Below are 18,458 nucleotides of genomic sequence, written 5' to 3'. Positions count from 1 at the left end.
GGCGTCGTCTGACGTAGAGGCGGAGACGATCGAGCAGTTAGTGAGCCTTCCATGGAAAGCAGTAGTATTGAGGTATTTCGAAGAAGAAATGAGGACTACGCCAAGAATACATGCTCTTGTGGCAGTACCTTACGTAAGGACAGAATTACAACTCAGGCTCGCCTGGTGCATGATGGGACTGACTCGCGAAGAATATGATTCAGAAGAAAGGAAAAGATCAAAGGAGGAAAAAGTTTTCCTTATGACGAATCTGAGGGATCTGATAGTCCAGGAGGGAGCAGCAGTAGCGTGTGCAAAGCGGAGAGACGCTCTCTGTTTCATTCGATTCCTGATAGAGCAGATCTCAGTACCTGCATTAAGCACTTGTGTTAAAATGTTGAAGGAAGGCGATGAGCGAACGAAAGCCATGTTCTTACTAGCAATGCTGGATATGCAGCAAAGTAAACCGATGAGGGTGAACATGAAAGAACCTGAAGAATTGGAACCCATGAAAAAGATAGACGAGATCAGGAGATTCTCAAACAAGGAGTTGAGGCTCACTAAAGAATCTATGGGAGCATTGCCGAAATCCAGTGAATACTGTGGACCGATCAAGAAGAAGTCATATAGCTATGTGTCCGGGATTATAGGGATAGCATACAATCCTTTCCTGAGTGAAGACATACGCGATTGCTTCTTTGATTATGAGCAGGCGGTGTTACTAAGATTCTGGACGTCCAGAATTGTGACGACTAAGAGCGTTAACAATCCACAGGCCAAATTGGGATTGGTCTTGGAAGAAGAGGTGACTGCACCTTCAATACCAAAATCCGACAAGAGAGTGGAATTTGGGTTGGGATTCTCAGATGAATTACTGAGAACGAGCTTGATGGCAGTGTGGGAATTGATGAAGCCATCATGGTGTCCTATTCCCAACGCTGACTCAATATTACGGGCGACACAGGACATACAGAGGGAACTGAATGCGGACTGTAACCTGCGTGACCTCAACATCATATATAATGTGATGATAACAGCCTCTAAGAGCAACGGAGAAGATAGAGTGGAGTTGCCTGGCTGGGGACCAGAAGACTGGGTCAAACCTGGTAGCTGTCTGGCGGAAGTCTGTGGACTAGAGGGTCACGTTTGTGGAAGTCTAGACTGTGTGAAAACCCTGGAGAAACAACACAAGCAGTTGACAGTATTGTTTGGAAATGTAGTGATGAAAGCAAGAACGGAAACGGAACTGATAGCAGATTGCCATGGAGGAACTGATGTGAATCTAGTGACAGCACTAGGATTCTACAGCATGTGTGGTTCTTTAGAGTCACTATTGAATCTAGAACAGAAACATGAGATGGTCACAGCCATCAGCGTAGAAGTATTCCCAGGAGTTCTGCAGACTGAGCAGAAGTATATAGGAAAATGGAGGGAAGCAATCGAAACAGAGATGAACATCAGACACAGCGAAACTTATTGTAGACCATCAGGAGCACGATATTTGGTGGGTTCAACGTGGGCTCCAATGTGCAAGAGCAGATACCCTGTACATTTCGTGGCTGTGGACGTGAAGAGTACAAGAACGATCGTGGATCAAGCTTTCTCAGTGCCAAAGTGCGTGAGATTGGCGAGAATGTCTGAAAAGTCTTACGAGTTACTATGTAAGATGTTCTCAGCAGTTCCAGAGAGAACCAAAGAGGAGTTGGAGTCAATAGTAGGAAAGAAGTTCATGGGATATGTGAGTGGGAACTTCAGTGACTTTGAAAAACAGAAACAGAGAGGATCAACTGTCACAGATTACAATGCAGTAGATGAGAATGATGAGATCCACCGAGTGATGATGGAAGTGGAACCATTGCTGGAAGCTTCAGGAAAACGCAATTGGAGGAGCATCATGTTGACACATGACGAGTTTCCTTGCCACTGCTTGCTGCAGACCTGGTGGTATCCCAAGCGTAGTAATTTGGTGTTGATCTGGGACTCTGGAGAGCTGCTCTCCATGGGTTTACCAGATTCATCACAGCCCATAACAATAGTGATAGTGGGAGTTATGATGGCGATACGATGGCTGGAAGCTCATGTGAGAGAAAATAATAGACAGGAGGCACCGACGAGAGAACAATTGCAGAAATTAGATTGTCTAAAAGATTTAGATCTTTTTGAGACAATGTGCAAAGTTCTAAACATTCCGATGGAAGTGAAGAAGATATGGGCAAGAAAACGATTGATGCCATGGTTCAGAGCTAACATGACTGCATGGTTGTACGAGTATGCGAAAAAGCATATGTCGAAACATGGCAGAGTGTACAGTGAATATCAGCTGGACATTGGGGCAGGAGCTTTCAAGCGAGCTTTCGTGACCCATCGGAATGCAGTGACCACCGCTGTGAAAAGAATTTCCAGGACGAGCGAGCGTAGTGGAAATGAGAAGGCAGAGATGCTGAAAGAAGATTTGGAGAGAAACGTGACGTTGTGTCTCCACAACAGCTTCTGTAGAAACAGAGAATCAAACGTGGATCCCCTACCTTGCTGTAAACAGAGGGTGGAAGAGCAGAAGTGTTGGAGGACGGCTTCCAACAGCGTCAGGATAGTCAATGACGTGCTACAAGACACGGAAACCGAGAGTGCGGAGTCAGTGTCACAGGAGGAGGAAATGGAGCATTGACGAATGGTCGAGAAAACAAGAGGCAGCAAGAAAGAAAATTAGAAGAATTTAGAAGTTTTAGAACTTCTAAACGACGAAAAAAGAAGAGAACAAAGGGATGATGAAGAAACGTTAAAACTCAGAATTGTTTTATGTGTGTGAAAAACTCAGGTGAGAAACCAAGCAACCAAGTTGTAATTGAAAACTGAAACATTTAGTTGAGTTTTGAAATTGTTGCATTTATAAATTTGCATTTTGGTTTTAGTTGAAGTGGCTTTAGAGACACTCACTTATTATTTATTTAGAAAGGCTTGAGGGAAGAGTGTATTTAAATATTCCAGCCTGCATGATTGTTTTTAATCACTTAGGAAGACTGATCACTTTGTGGTGACATGAAAAGCTTGAGTAACTTCTTGAGGAGGGAGGTTGTTGCATTGTTCTTTCTAACCACAAGGTCTCTTGGTTTTAATATCCAGGACAATAAACAAGCAAGATTTCCGAAGGGAAGGAGCATAGTAGGATAATTTTAGCTTGTTGGTTGGCAGGACTGTCCTGCAAGCCAACACCTTTTAAATCTAGGAGAAAAAGTTTCAATCGGGACATTGACACTGGAAGTCAGAAAATATGTTTTATCTTAAGTCATATCCTCAATGTGCAGATTAATGAAAGAATTTGAAGGCTATAGTGATGTAGTATGATGCCATTTATATTCTGCAGTGAGTCGATGTGACGTAGATAAAAGTAATTTCGTGCATTTTGTAAATTCTGTTCGATGACACTGTAACCATTTAGAACATTGCGCGATTCAATGAGGACATTGACCGGACTGTCCGGGGAGTATGTGACATTCGACCAGAATGGCCAAAATGCAATTTATGCAGGATTCGAATTTTGAGCAGTAAGCGTTCCGAGTTGATGATTTCGAAGGATTAGCGACGTTATAGGAACGTTTAGCCAAACGGTGAGGGCTAGAATATTCTAGTATTTTAAATTTTCAAAAATTCGAATGATGACGTCACATTTCTGAGAAATGCTGAAACGGCCATTTTAACAAAAAGCGAGTGAAAAACAGAACAACTTTATCTGTGATTGCGAACAGAACGAAAATCGAGATTAAAGAAAAACGACAACGAACTACAATAGCAGAGAACGTTCCAAGTTGCAACTATTGTGCTGCTACAATAGTTGCAAGGCCGTTGCCAACAACGGTGAAGGGTGAGAACCAGCCTTCTGGATTGGTGTGAAGTTGAACTTAAGGAGCTTGATTCACTGGATTCAAGAATCCGGAAGGGTTTCGGGACTGGAACTTTTAGCCTTTTATATAAACTTTTAGCTTCTTGTCATGTCCTGAATTGAATTTAATTAACAACTGGATTCATTTTGATAAGGATGAGAAGCTAGGAGTTGGGGGAAAGGGTTGATCCATCTTCGATGGGGATGATGATTTTTATCTACTGAACAAAAACAATAGTAATATGATAAGTAGTAGCCCTGTTTTTAGGAGTGACCTCGTGGTCTGGGGATACAGAGACCCAGCCATGAGCTCACTATTTTTGCATGTAATCCAGTTAATTTGAGCGTTCTGGTCGAAGCCGGAGAGCAGTAACGTTTTTGTCGACCCGATGTAGGAAAGACCACCGAAAAGTACTGGCTTGGTAGAGACGGTGAAAAACATGCAAAGCTCTGTTTAGACGCTAGCCAGTCGTCTTAAGACTTAGTTTTGTTATCCGTCGATATGTATCTTCCGGGCGAATGTTACAATCGTCTACTCAGTGCCGGTAATTACCGAGATAGGTGAACCTTTTTGGCGAATAAATGGAAATCTTGGAACTGAGATAGTCTGCGAGAGGACATCTAGAGCCTTTTGAAACAAAAGCTGCCATGTGATGTTACTGTTATTTGAAAAATATCGTACGCGAAACGATGATGAAGCAAAGAGAAAAGAGATTATGGCACATTGGTCTCCTCGGAATTGCATGGAGAGACTCTGGAGCAGCTTGCCAGATTGTGTGAAGGGCGTTGTTTTTTTTTGGAAAAAGTACGAAAATAACATCGATAATTCAAGCTCAGGTAGCGGTACCATGTCGATTGATACAAAAGTGCTTTTGATGATGTCTGAAGAGACTTGATGATCACTGGAGAATTTATCTGTTTCTTAAGATAATGCTAGAACAGGTTTCAGCGCCAGTTCTGATCACATTTGCAGACGTTCTGAAGAAAGATCAAGAATCAAAAAGAACATTTCTATCGCTGTCACATGTGGTTTTTCATCGAAGCAATCCATTTAGCTGGATGTGAAAGAAGCAGTGAACCAGCTTTTGAGAAAAATGGACAAAATAAAGTAATCCGTTTGCCTAATAGACTATGAAGAAGCAATTTTCTGAATTTTGCGTGTTCAAAATGTCAACTGTGGTAAGATTAGCGAGTGATTATGTCAACTTAGTACTAACAGTGGAAACAAAGGTGACTACACCTTCTGCACAAAATCTACAGCAGAGTAGATTGTATTAGGACTTTCAGATGAACTTCTTAGAACATGCCTGAGGGTTGTGTGAGAATTGATGAAACCACCATGATATCCAAAATCTAATGCGGATATGATTTTTCGAGCAACTCAAAACGTGTTACAAGAAATGAATAGTGATTGCAACCTGATGACCAAAAATTCCAGAAGCAACCGGGAGAAAATTGTCGAGTTACCTTGTTTGGGACCGGAGGACTGGGTAGAACCTAGAAGCTGTCTGTGAACAACCCTTTATCCTCGAAGACCATAAATGTAGAGTTGTGCATTTTGTGATGTGCCAGTCGGTCATATTTGGAAGTTTGACCTTGAGAGAAGCAAAAAACACTTAATTTTGGGGTGAAATTTAATTTTTCAAAAATTCGAATGGAGCCTGTCATGCACGATTTTCTCGCGATAACTGAAAGTCGAAAAAGAGAATTCAGAACAATCGAGTGACAATCGCGGGAAAGTTGCAAGAAAAATCAGTAGGAAATTGCTATTCGCAATTTCCGTCACAGTAATAACCTAGAGTAGAGCTGTCCCATTCGAAACAGAGACAAGCGTATTCCCACGAACTGGATTATTGTGACTTGACTGGAGTATTATTCTAAGCTGGACTAGAGTGAACCTTCGGTGGAAAGGTGGACAGCTTGAGTGTCCCAATGGTTCACGAGAAATTATAGTCTAGAGTACAAAATTGTTCTTGTTGTTAAAACTGACAAACATTAAACTCATTTTAGTTACATTATTTAATTCTCGAGTTGATTACCGACTTGATTACTCCCGGTTCTTGAGCGTGCTACAATGTGTGTACTAAAATAAATTTCTAGAGTGTGTTTTATAATTGTTATGTTGAGGTAAGGCGAGTTTTAGGTTGATCCATCTGAAATGGATCAAAGTTCCACTGTCTAATAAAAAGTAACTTAACGGATTGTTCCGACCCGGTTTTTAACGGCGTTCATGTATTTTGGGTATCTAGAGACCTAAGTATGGGGACGTTCCTAAGTCTAGAGTGGGGGGATATTTTAGTAGTAGCCTTTAAGCTGTAACGGGTCGTAGTCTCATGTCACCAACGAACCGAATTGGCTCCGACTGATTTGAGGTAGAAAAACACAAGAGATAGTGTCCCTGACTCTTGAGCCAATGGTTATAGGGCCTATTTTTCTTAAGCCTCATGTGTGACTGCAGTAGACGAATGTTACATGACAAAAAACTAAAACTTTTTGAAAACCTTACATTGAAATTTAAAACGGAGACGAAACTAGTAGCTGATTGTCATGGACAAAGAGAAGCAAATCTAGTGACAGCACAAGGCTTCTACAGAATATTTAGTTCTCTAGAGTCACTATTGAATCTTAAAAAAGTCATGTGATAGCGACATTCATTAGTGTAGTTTTCTGGGGAGTACTGCAGGCCGAACAGAAGAATATAGGAAGATGAAACGAAGCCATCGAGAAGGAAATGAAATTGACAAGATGAGGCATGTCACAGATCAGCCGGCGTTGATTACTTGGTGGGTTCAAGCTTGCCTCCTCTATGTAAAATTTATACCATGTTCACTTCGTAGCAGTGGAAGCGAGGAATCGAAACCTTCTCAATGCCAACGTGAAAGTGTGTGCGACTTGCTGGAAGTGAAACTTCCGACTTGTGAAAAGCTCTGTAGGATTTTTGCCGCAGTTACCGAAAAGATCGAGGGTCAACTAGAGTCAAAGTTTCAAAAGGAGTTCAAGAGCCATGCTGGTGGAAAATGCAGTGATTTTGAAAGACAGAAGCAAAAAGGATCAATGGCAAAAAATAATGTTGAAGTTAAAGAAAACGATGAAATCCACTATGTATTGATGGAAGTGGAACCCCTAATGGAACCGCCTGGTAATATTAACTGGAGGTAACTGTTTGATGTAGGCACGGTGGTACCCGGCGCGAAGTAAAATAATGCTGATCTGGGATGCTGGAGTTCTGCTGTTCATTTGCTTACTAGACTCATCGCGACTAATAGCGATAATTGTGATGCGAGCCATGACGGCAACAAGATGGCTTGAAGCTCACTTCAGAGAAAACAACAGAGAAGCACCAATGAAAAAACATTTGGAAAAACTTAACTGTCTAAAACATTTAGATCTGTTCGAAACAACATGCAAGATACTGCACATTCAGATGGAAGTGAATAAGATTTGGGCCATGAAACGACCAATACTTTGGCTCAAAGCTAACATGGCTGGTTAAATAAATAATTATGCCAAGAAGCACATGCCGAAGCAGAAAAAGGTGTACAGCTGGTTTCAGCAGGATTTTGGTTCGGAAGATTTCCGTTGGGTTTTTGTAACCCACCAGAATGCAGTGATAACCACAGTGAAAAGAACCTCGAAGATGATTGGCAGTGACGGAAGATAGAAGGAAGAATTGCTGAAGGAAGACTTGGAGAGAAATGTGACTTTCTGCCTTCACAACAGCTTCTGCAGAAACAGAGAATCTACTGTGGATCCCCTGCCCTGTTTCGAACAGAGGGCTGCAAGGCAAAATTGCCAAAAACAGCCAAAGTCCAAGACGCCAGAAAAATGACAAAGATCAAAAGAGAAAGAGTCAAAACATTTGCCAATGAGGAAAAGAATTTTTTTTAAGGTTGGCAAAAACTTACTAGAACAACCAAGCTGACTAAGTTGACTAAAGTTACTTCTTGGTGCAATTTTTAAAATTCTGTCTCATAGCAATGTACCATTTCCATGATGTACTAATTTGGAAAAAATTTCAATGAGGAGATTGAATGAGCTGTTCAGGGAGTATTTGCCATCCGGTAAAAATGATTGATGGTTTTTTTGAATAGAATTGAGGAATAAAACCGTTTTTAGCAAAAAATAACTGAAATTGTAGTGTGGAAAAAAAAGGAAACTATTTTTGAGTTTTTGAATTGAAGAAATTTTTGCTAAAAAGTAAATTTCAAACGTTTTCGCAACTATGTGCATCGTCAGGATTTTTACAATAAACTACTCTAAATGACAATAAAACATCAATTTACAAATGTTATTTACAATAAATCACATACAATTTGGTTCTAAACCATCATGATAAAAAATTAGCCAATCACAGTTGACCTCTAAATTACTATTAAGATTAAAATACTTTTAACCTCTAAAATTAATTAAACATTTTAAAAATAATTTGTCTGGAAGTTTTTGAGTCATAATTTCGAATTAGACATGTACGTTTTGAATAAAAAATCAAAAATATTTTGGGACTAAATTTTCAGTGTTAACTCCCTGCTCCTAAACTCATCGCGCGTGTTCAAGCCCGGTTTCTCTTTCCTGATATGTATTGCCTCTAGTGTTAGCAATTTTGTTTGGTTGTTTGACCTATCTATAATTTCCCAACTAAGATCTGCGCTATTTCCCTCAAGTTGGCATTGCTGAAGGTGGAGGCCTACCGGTGAGTCTGCTTTCTTATGTTCCTCAATTCTAGTGGTCAAATGTCGAACAGTTTGTCCGACATAGGTGGAAGTGCATCCACTACATGACAGTTTATAAACCACTCTTGACTTGAGGTCATTAGAAAATGCTGACTTCAGTGATGGTAAACATAATTGTAGTTTTCTTGTGGTGAAAACCACTTGAACGTTCGTTAATTTTCGTAACCTGTTAGCAAAATATTGGCTCTGGTTACCTCTATATTGCACCATCAGCATTGGGGGCTTCTCATCCTTTGGTGATTGAACTGACAAACCCCTGTCGCTATCCAGGGGCTTGCCTTTACCCTCGATGATCTTGCACAAGGCGTCTGAAGCCACCTTTGCGGACCAATTTTCAGGGTACTGATTTGTCAGCCATTGCGCCCTATTAGTTTCCATAGCCTTATCAAATTGCTCCCAGCTAGATGTACTCCTAAAAACCCTGTGTACAGTGCCTTGGATAACACTACGCTTATATTGAGTTGGGGCGCAGCTTCTATAGTTCAGTATAGTCCCTGTATCTGTTGGTTTTTGATACCAACTGCAAGTTACACGCCTATCCTGCGATACATTTATGTTCCAATCCAGGAACGGCAAATTCCCCTCCGAATTAGTTTTCTCTAGAGTGAACTGCAAATTTGGATGAAGAGAATTGGCGGCATCGAGAAGACAACTCGGCTCCCCTCTGACTGTTCTAACAATGTCATCCACATACCTGAGGAACAATTTCACCTGGGGAGTATCCTTCTCCTTGTTCTTAGCTCGGCAGCAGCTTTCACAGTACCAGACTATCTCGGTTATTGATGCGTATACGTCATCGGATATTTTTCCGCATTTTAGATGATACCAGTTTCGGCAACTCTCGCATTCAACCCCCTTTGATCTATATGTGACTTTCCTGCTGCAACATGGGCACAAGCCGTTTTTGTCATTAATTTGCTGTACCCCCGTTCCCACCGGTATTTGTTGTCGTAGAGCAAATTCGTATTCTTTCAGCCATAAGTTTGCCAGAATTACAGCGAGGGACGCGCCCATTGCTAAACCATCAACTTGTACATACCATGAATCATTACACTTGAAATATACTTTGCTGACCGCCATATTCAAAAGCCTTTTCATGGTTGCTCTTTGAATTTCAGGAGGAGACTCCTGGCTGTACAGCTTCTGTAAAGCAATTTCAATTGCCTCCTTCAGGGGAACGTTGGTGTACAAACTTTTCACATCAAGAGTTATTATGGTTTCATCCGGATCTAGAGCAATGTTTTCTATTTTTTCTCTAGCCTCTTTAGTATTGGTTTCTATATTTGCTCCATCGATGTTGTCAAAAAAATTTGCAAGCATTTTGTTAAGATTCTCATACGAGCTGCCGGGAAGTGATAGTACAGGTCGTAGGGGTGTCTCATCCTTGTGAACCTTAGCTAAACCGTACAAACGGGCGGGTTGCCCCCCTGTTGATCTCATCTTAGAATATAACTGATCACTTATCTCGTCTCTTTTGTTCATGGCTAGTAATTCTTTGTTAAGTTCTTTCTCAATTTTCAGTATCACCTCATCAGTGGTTGCATCTTTTTTCACAAACTGAGCAGATTGCAACAAGGATTCCAGCTTTGATTCATATGTTTGTTTTCTCATTATGCAAAAACCAACCCCCTTATCAAAAGGCACAGCCAGCAACCCATTATCTTTGAGATATTTCCTCGTTTTTTCAACGGCTTTGTCTCTTGGGGTTTGCCGTACGTTTTTTGCATATGCCTTTGCCGCGGCTTCTATTTCACATAACGTTTCACCAGATGTTTTTTGATTTTTCAATTGTGAGAGGAAAATGTCGATATCCGCCAAAAAAAGTGTTTCGTTAAATTTGTCTCTAATTGGATGCTTGGGGCCCATTGATAGCACTTCATATACCCATTCAGGCAGTTCAATATTATCAAGTACCTTAACTTATCGCTCATTTCTCCCCCCAAGAGGTTTATCTTGTCTCTCGGATAGTTTTTCTAACTTTTTTCTATGGTTTTCTGATGTTGTATTTAAGCTTGACTCAACTTGACGCCTCACGAATCCGAAAATGGATGCCCACCACTGTTTGTCAATTTCTTTTTGCACCAGTGATCTTGCTTTCCTTAGCATCTCCTCGTACCTTTTCCTATCCTCATTTGCCCTAGAAGTTTCAGTCCTTAGTAGTTTCAATTGAAAATTATGCACAGCTTGGTCCGAAAAAACCTCGTTCTCGGGGACCCTAAACTTCAAAAAGTCCGGTATTAGATCGTTTTTCAGACATTTTCTCAGAAACTTCAGTCTATGTACAGATACTTGAACTTTTTTAAAGAATTTTAAATAGTCTAACACAATTTTCCAAGTTAGTTTCCTTTTCAAAATTTGTCTGAGCCAAACAGCAGGCAAAATTGATTGTGCATGACGGTAACAACCTGATTTATCGCATCACATGAAAACTTGAAAATCATAACAATTTTCACTCATCAGAATAAGACGACACATTGAACAAAGCACACGGAGATCAGGAATGAGAAGCATTTCGGAAAGTAACCATTGTACCGTTACAATCGGTACCGGACATATTTCACAGATTGGAAAGGCCAAAAATAAGATCAGCAGCGCTTCCTTTCAATGAACAATACGCTCCTTGTCAATTTAAGGAACTTGTAGCTCTCAGTTCACTTTCGGCATATGAGGAGCTATGAGTGAGGAAAGGGTCAATCAATCTCCGATTAATGGATTTTCTCTGCTGTACGAAAACAATAATAACAAATTTAATGATGTAGTAACCCTGTTTTTAGGAGTGACATCGTGGTGTGGGACGCCGATATCTAACCATGAGCTCAGTGATTCTGCATATAATTAAGGTAGTTTGCATGGTCCGGCCGATAGCTTTTGAGCAGTAAAAATTTTGTTGACCCGATCTTACGAAAAAACATATTGAATTAGCTCTGGTTGAGACGGTTAAAAGCAATAAAGGCTTTATCTTGACGCTAGCTAATCTTAAATTTACTTTATGTTGTTATATTCTTTCGGTTCAAAAATTACAGAGGCAAACTGAATAAATTACTTGAAAGCAAACAGTAACATTTGTAGATCTCTTTTCAACACTTTTTTCTCCTCTCAATAGAAAATCTAAGTTTTTTCCAAGTGTGCAAATAGCTCGGCTTCAGCCAAAAAGAGAATAACAAATTTGGAAAAAAGCGTTTTTGTTTTCCAATATCTTTTTTTTGTGGGCATCAGTTAATTGGAAGCTCCAAACCTAGTTATTGTTGGGTGAAATTGAATAATTTCAATTGCATGAAATTAATTGCATCCAATGAACTGCAACTGCAGGAGTGTACTTTCAAGTATTTTTGTCTTGCTAATAATACAAAAAACGAGTTTAACACTCACCTAAGTTTAAAAACAAAGAAGAAGTTTTTTTTGATTGTGCAATAAGCACCGAAAACTTTGATGTCAGTTAATAGTGAAACAAAAGCTGAACTGTTCTCTTATTATTTTGCAAACTGTAGCAAGCTGTTTTGTACAATTACTGAGTCAAAACAGCCTATAAATTATAATACAAAAATTGATTCATTACAAATCTATGCTTAATTTAGTTGGATTACAGAAAACTCAACGAACTATTTCGAGAAAAATCAAACAAAATTTCTAATTATTTTTATCAATTTTTTCAACTTATAGTGGTGCTGTACCGCTAAAATGAAGTCAAAAAATTATTTTTCGTAGCAAAACATTTTTCTTTTAATTAGCAAAAAAAATTTTTAACTCGCTTGTTAACAAAAATGTTTATCAACATTCGTTGGTTGAAGAATTCATTCGAATTTTTTGTTCTAAGCTGTATGTTCGTTTTTTTTCTCATTCACTTTTGTATTGACAGAAACTGTTCCTGGGATTTACCGAATTTTAACTTATATGTTCTGCACCATATTTCCTTTTCTGTTTTAACAGACCGGCAATTTTTAAAGCTAAACATGGAACGATTTGGCTTCGAAAAAAAACAGTTTGCAAGTTGTAATAGTTTGGGATATTGAACGCACACTGCTCAAGTTTTGATTAAAATCCTTAAAAATTTGGCGTGAGGCATGAGTTTTGACTTCTGAGCAATATGATTTTAAGTTCAACAAATCATTTCAATTAAATCTGACATCAACCTTAAAACAAATGGTCTATTAGAATGTGTAAAAATTTTCTGTGTAGTCGAAAAGATGTAAATAATTTTCCTACAAAAACTTTCATCCTCAAAACAAACATTTTGGGGCTCTTTTCCAGTTCCCCCTCCCCTTTATTTTTTCTGAAATTCAATATATGGAAGTCAATTTAAAATGACTTATCTCAATATAAACTGCATTAAAACGTGTCAGCGTGAACAAGTGAACAAATTTCTACAACATTTTTTACATGCAAAATGCCGTGGGAACAGTTTTTTAACAGCTTAGTTTTGTAATTTTCCGAGGGGGTGGGAAACTGGAAAAGAGCCCACCATTTTGGCTGTCTCATTTTTTCAATCTAATTTCAAAGACAATCAGTTTATTTGAATTATTTGATAGCTTCTGAAATTTGTCCGCATATGTTACGCTAAAAACTGTTAGCTCAATGAAATTGATGAGTGTCCTGTTTTCTGTCCAAACTCACAAGTTCAGTTCAAACTCATGCAGTGCTTCTTTACTAGAATAGAAAAAAGTGGGTTTTTAATTATTCCAAATTTTTTTGAAGCATTCGTAAGGCATTGAGCTTGGCTATAACAGCTTTGCTCCTTATTTATCACTTGCTGCAGTACTTGTTCTTGCATAAAATACCGAGAGCCGTTAATTAGACTCAAGCAATTCAATCAGAGATAGGCCACTGCTACAATACGCAATAAATTTACACAAGTAGTCAAAATTAAGCGTATTTTGAACAATTGAGACACAGTGTCAAGATGTAATGATATTTGGGATTATCTGGAATGAAACTTAACTGAAAAGTTCGAGCAAAATACACAAAAACACTGTTGCACAAAAAATACTCGAAAACTAAAATTCGCCCGCTAACACAAGGTCTTTCTTTCTAATTCATTTTGTATGGTTGGTCTAGGAACGATGTTGCGTTTTTGTTTTGAATTTTGTTATAGCATTTCAATTTTGTTTATTGTTCCGACTTTCGATACGAAAGTAACGGAATATTTGTGCTCGGGGTGGGTTTTTTTTTCTTCAGACAAATTTCGACTTTTTAACTAGCCATTTTTGATGGAATTTTTAAATATCATTCGAAAGGTATTGTTGTCCTGAGCTTAAATTTGAAAAGATATTTTACCTGTGATCATTTTTCGTAAAGTTATGGGGGTTAAAAGATTGGCATTTTGGCCAATTTGGGACAATTAACGCGCGATATATTTCGCGCTATTAACGCGTAAGCGGAGAGTTAATCCGTCTTAGAAATCGTTCCAAATTGGTTGAAAGAAGCCTGTTTGCCATATTTAGTTTGTTAAAAGGAGCGAAATTTATCCTTTGTACTTTATTTGGCGTGTGGGGGGATGATTTTCATTAAAAAATTCAAATTTTAAAAAAAAAATTTCATTTTATTTTTTCACATTTAACTTTTTAATGTTATTACTGCCTCATAAACCTTAAAAGGCAGTCAAAACTTTCAGGACTTCGCCCTGATACGAGCAGTCTTGTTGTCTTTATTGTTACCCTGCTTTTTCAAACTTTGCACTAATATGCAAATATGGGACAAACACACACAGAACACTGTTTTTTATTTGAAAAACTGGTGCAATATTTGAAAATTGGGACTTTATTTGAAACACTAAATCAGTATTTGAATCCTTAATGCAATATTCGAAACATTGTTGCAATATATATTCTAAAACAATCAAATAAAACAAAAATAATCAGTGAACACTGCGGATATTTTGCAAATGTGTATCTATCGGTTCATCTTTTGTACATGTATTTTATACCAGATAAACTTATGTTGCATCTCAAAATTTGTCTTCTTCTCGAACACTGCAAGTTTCCGCAAGATTCTTGTATCAGAGCCAAGCCCTGAATGTTTTTCGAACCAGAGCCAATGCGCTAATGTTCCGACTGCAGTTTATGGTACATGGAGTAGTGTTTCCTTAGAAAGTTTGATGAAATGTTTTTTTTTTGTTCAAAAAAAGTAATAATTTTTGTTAGATTTAAAATTGACCCCGCACATGCTTAAAGAACAAAGTGATATGTTTTGCAGAAATCAAAATTTTAAAACGCCCAAATAGCATGCCTAACTTTAAATTGAAACTACTGAGCACTGGAGATGCGCAAGATACAGTTCACACAAATGCCGTATGCTCGCCGTCACAGCAGGAGATGAACTCGTATCAACAAAAAATGAACACAAACACGATGTTAGACCTGGGAAAGTTGAGGCAAACCAGATCATGCATCAAAAGAAAAGAGAGGCCAGGCAGCAAATTGTACCTGTCAATAGTAGTATAATTATCACTTGTCTCCAGGAAGTAACAGATGAGAAAGCAGTTCAATTATCCTTGCCCAGTCGTCCAGCATTAAACAGAACTCTTAATCGCCAGAAATAGAACTTGGTCCCGTCCTTGCCAATCATTGAAGAAAGTCACTTCATTATTCCGACGGTACATTTAAAACTTGCCCAATGCAATTTTAGCAGCTTTATACCATCTACATTCAAATTGGTGGATTTTACCCACCATGCCTTTATGCTCTACTGCCAAACAAAACCGAACAGACGTATTCAAAATTACTGAAAGCCATCGCCTCTGTCTTTGATAACGCGCAACCATCGAGGATTCTTCTAGATTTTGAACGAGTTGCCGTAAACGCTTTTACAAGTGCGTTTCCAGAGTCTTCAATCAAAGGCTGTTGCTTTCACCTCTGCCAGGCCTTTTTACGCAAAGTTAACGAGCTATGTTTGAAGAAAGCCTATGAAAACAACTGCGTGCTGAGCTTGGCTCTGCGTTTAATACCCGCTCTCAGTTTTGTTCCAACTGATTTAGTGGAACAATCGTTCAAATGGACTCAACTAATCAGAAATTCAACATTTTGAAGGCTATGGGGGGAACGCAGAATCTTGGGCGGAAGAAATATCGGGATGTTCATGCAAAAACCCAAAACTTTTCTAGTAACTTCAACAAAGACCATGTTGTTGACTATTTATATGCAATAGCTCATTTAACTCTTTCGTAAGTTTTAAATTGTCGGCATAATTTCCACTTAATTGTCGGCATTTTGTTGCATTTTTAATTGATTTTTGAAAAATCACCACTTTTTTTTAACTTATAGCCTTCGTACAGGGTCCAAATTTTGAGAGGTGATAAAGGCCAATACTGCAATAGTTTTGCTCTTTCCCTCACCCCGCCCCCTATTCTAGGTTACCCAGTTTGGGGGTTTTAGGGGCGAGGCAGTACCTGCGGATTTCCATTTCATCAATTTCATACTAAAACTTTTGACTTCTTCAAGTTTTGAACTCTTGACTTCTTGATTATGAGTGTTGTGCACTATTAACTATGCTATAGGAGCTTACAAGATCAGCAATCTGGCTCTTTTCCAGTTCCCCCTCCCTTTCTTTTTTTCTGAAATTCAATACATGAAAGTATTTTTAAAATAATTTTTAATGTTAAAAACTGCATTAAAACATGTCAGTGTGGACAGCTGAACAAATTTTCACAACATTTCTAACATGAAAATTGCCGTGTGGACAATTTTTGATCATCTCTTTTTGTAATTTAACAAAGGGGGGAAACTGGAAAAGAGCCAGCAATCTTTCTTTTGAAATGTTTAACTCGACATGAAAATTGCATTGAAGTTTTGCCGCTTTCATTTTGTTCATGCATGCTTTGAACTCATTTTGATTCAGCACATGTTTTAATGATTCAGCATTTTGTTTCAAGCTTAATTGTTCAACAAAAATATCTTTCATCTTTATGCCATGACATTATGTTCTACGAGGATATCAAAAAATCTGGGGCAAGTTTCCTTTTTTTATTATCTGGGACCAGATGGGGCTCTTTTTCCTTTTCCCCCCACCTCACTCAAACATGAACTTTATGGTCTAACGAGTAGTTTTACGAGGTTAATTATTAAGACCAAATATGTTTATCAGGCCTTATTAGTCTGCATGTCATTTTTTATGACAATCGGACAAAGTGAACAGTAACTTCAGATATAAAAATTTGCAGGTGGGGGGAAAAGGAAAAAGAGCCCAAGATGGCATTGGACAAGTTGTCATCTGGGGCAAGTTGGAATCGGACAAGTTGGACTGGGACAAGTTAATTTGGGGCAAATTGACATGTAACCGGTTTATACGACATATTAAATCTCCGCGTACGCGTTAATAGCACGAAATATAGCGAGCCTGAATGGATCCAAATTGACAAATTTGTATCCTTTACTTCCCAAAAAATAACAATTCAAATATTTTTCTGAATGTGAGCTCAAGATAAAAATGTTTTTCAGATGATATCAAAAAAACGTCAAAAATTGCTAGTTAATGAGTCGATTCAGTAAGGTAAAACACACGTTGAAATAATACTTTAATCAGTGCGGCTCGCCTAAAAACAAAAAAACTACACTAAAGAATGACGCAAGGCCTTGAGTCGAAAGCCCTGCTTCACTGCCGTTATAAAAACTTAACATAGCAGTGCAAATCATGAAAAAATTCATTGAAATTCGTTAGATTAAAAGTTTTCAAAAGCTTCTAGTTTTGTGCCCTCTTCTTTGCATCATTGAAAGCTGTTTTGACTATGATTTATACGGTTCGATAACCAACTTGATTTTCTTAATCATTTTTTTCTTTTTAGTAGTCTGACATTTTCCAAGATGAAATGAACTTTCATTTGGATTCGAATTTTATGTACAGAAACAGAATATATCAAGACAAAACAGCGACATCTGACACGAAAACCCTTGGTGCAACCATTGGATTTTTATACATCTAGATAATTTTACGGAAGTTTTTGTCTGCAAGTTTTTGGGCTCTTTTCCAGTTCCCCCCTTTTCAAAATACCGAGTTTTATGTTTGATTTACGTGTTATTACGGCTAAATGCGTGATGTTACGCTGTAAAATATGAAGAACAAATCTGTTCACAGTTGTCGATTTGTTCACCACGCCAAATTTCATTGCATTATGACAACGTTAAATAAGCTTTTCAAAAATAAATTTAAAAGGGGGGGACTGGAAAAGAGCCAGTTTTTGCAATAATGGAAGGTTTTTCCCCTCCTTAAACAACACTACTATGAGCACCTATGATTTTAATAATCGATATTATTGAATTTACAGCTCATGGGAACCCTTTTGATTCTTGAATCAACCTTAGTCTACTTGCTAACCCAAAAAGAATTGTGTACATCAGATTTTTGAAGAAATTTTTATAACAAGTTTGGCCTAAATTTAAACTAGTACACTTTTTGCATTTAATTTAAACATTTTTGTTTGTATTTTTCAGCAAGTTTAGCGGCTCTTTTTCCTTCCCCCCCCCCCACCTACAATTTTTTACATGTAAATTTATTGACCACATTGTCCGATTGTTATGAAAATTTACATACAGACCAATAAGGCCACATAAAAAACATATTTGGTCTTCATACTCAACCTCGTAAAACCAATCGTTACACTAATAAGTTGAAACTGGCGTGAGGTGGGGGGGGGGGGGGAAGGAAAAAGAGCCAGTTTAGCTTAGTTTCAAAAGTTTAAATTTCAACAGATTGCTCTTATTTTTAATGCAAACATTGCAAGGAAAAAATTTGTAATGTCAATAGCAGAGAGTGAGATGTCTTGGAATATAAATCAGGGATAACTGAATGTAACCTGGAGGATGATAACTGGATCTAATTCCGTAGTTTCATACCTTCAGTGAATGTTTAACGAGGGCAATATCAATCTTTTGGATGGTATTTTG

At 38.2% G+C, this 18,458-nt stretch overlaps 1 protein-coding gene across 2 annotated transcripts in view; it reads right to left on the bottom strand.

Annotated features, from left to right (window-relative positions):
* LOC134851311 (uncharacterized) overlaps window positions 1-18,458 on the bottom strand; it is a 247,743-nt gene that overhangs the window by 44,273 nt on the left and 185,012 nt on the right. The window lies entirely within an intron of this gene.

The sequence above is a fragment of the Symsagittifera roscoffensis genome, chromosome 7, assembly GCF_963678635.1.
Source record: "Symsagittifera roscoffensis chromosome 7, txSymRosc1.1, whole genome shotgun sequence".
NCBI classification, from domain to species: domain Eukaryota; kingdom Metazoa; phylum Xenacoelomorpha; order Acoela; family Convolutidae; genus Symsagittifera; species Symsagittifera roscoffensis.
The sequence above is the reverse complement of the archived record's forward strand: the minus strand, read 5'-3'. Positions and strand labels throughout refer to the sequence as shown.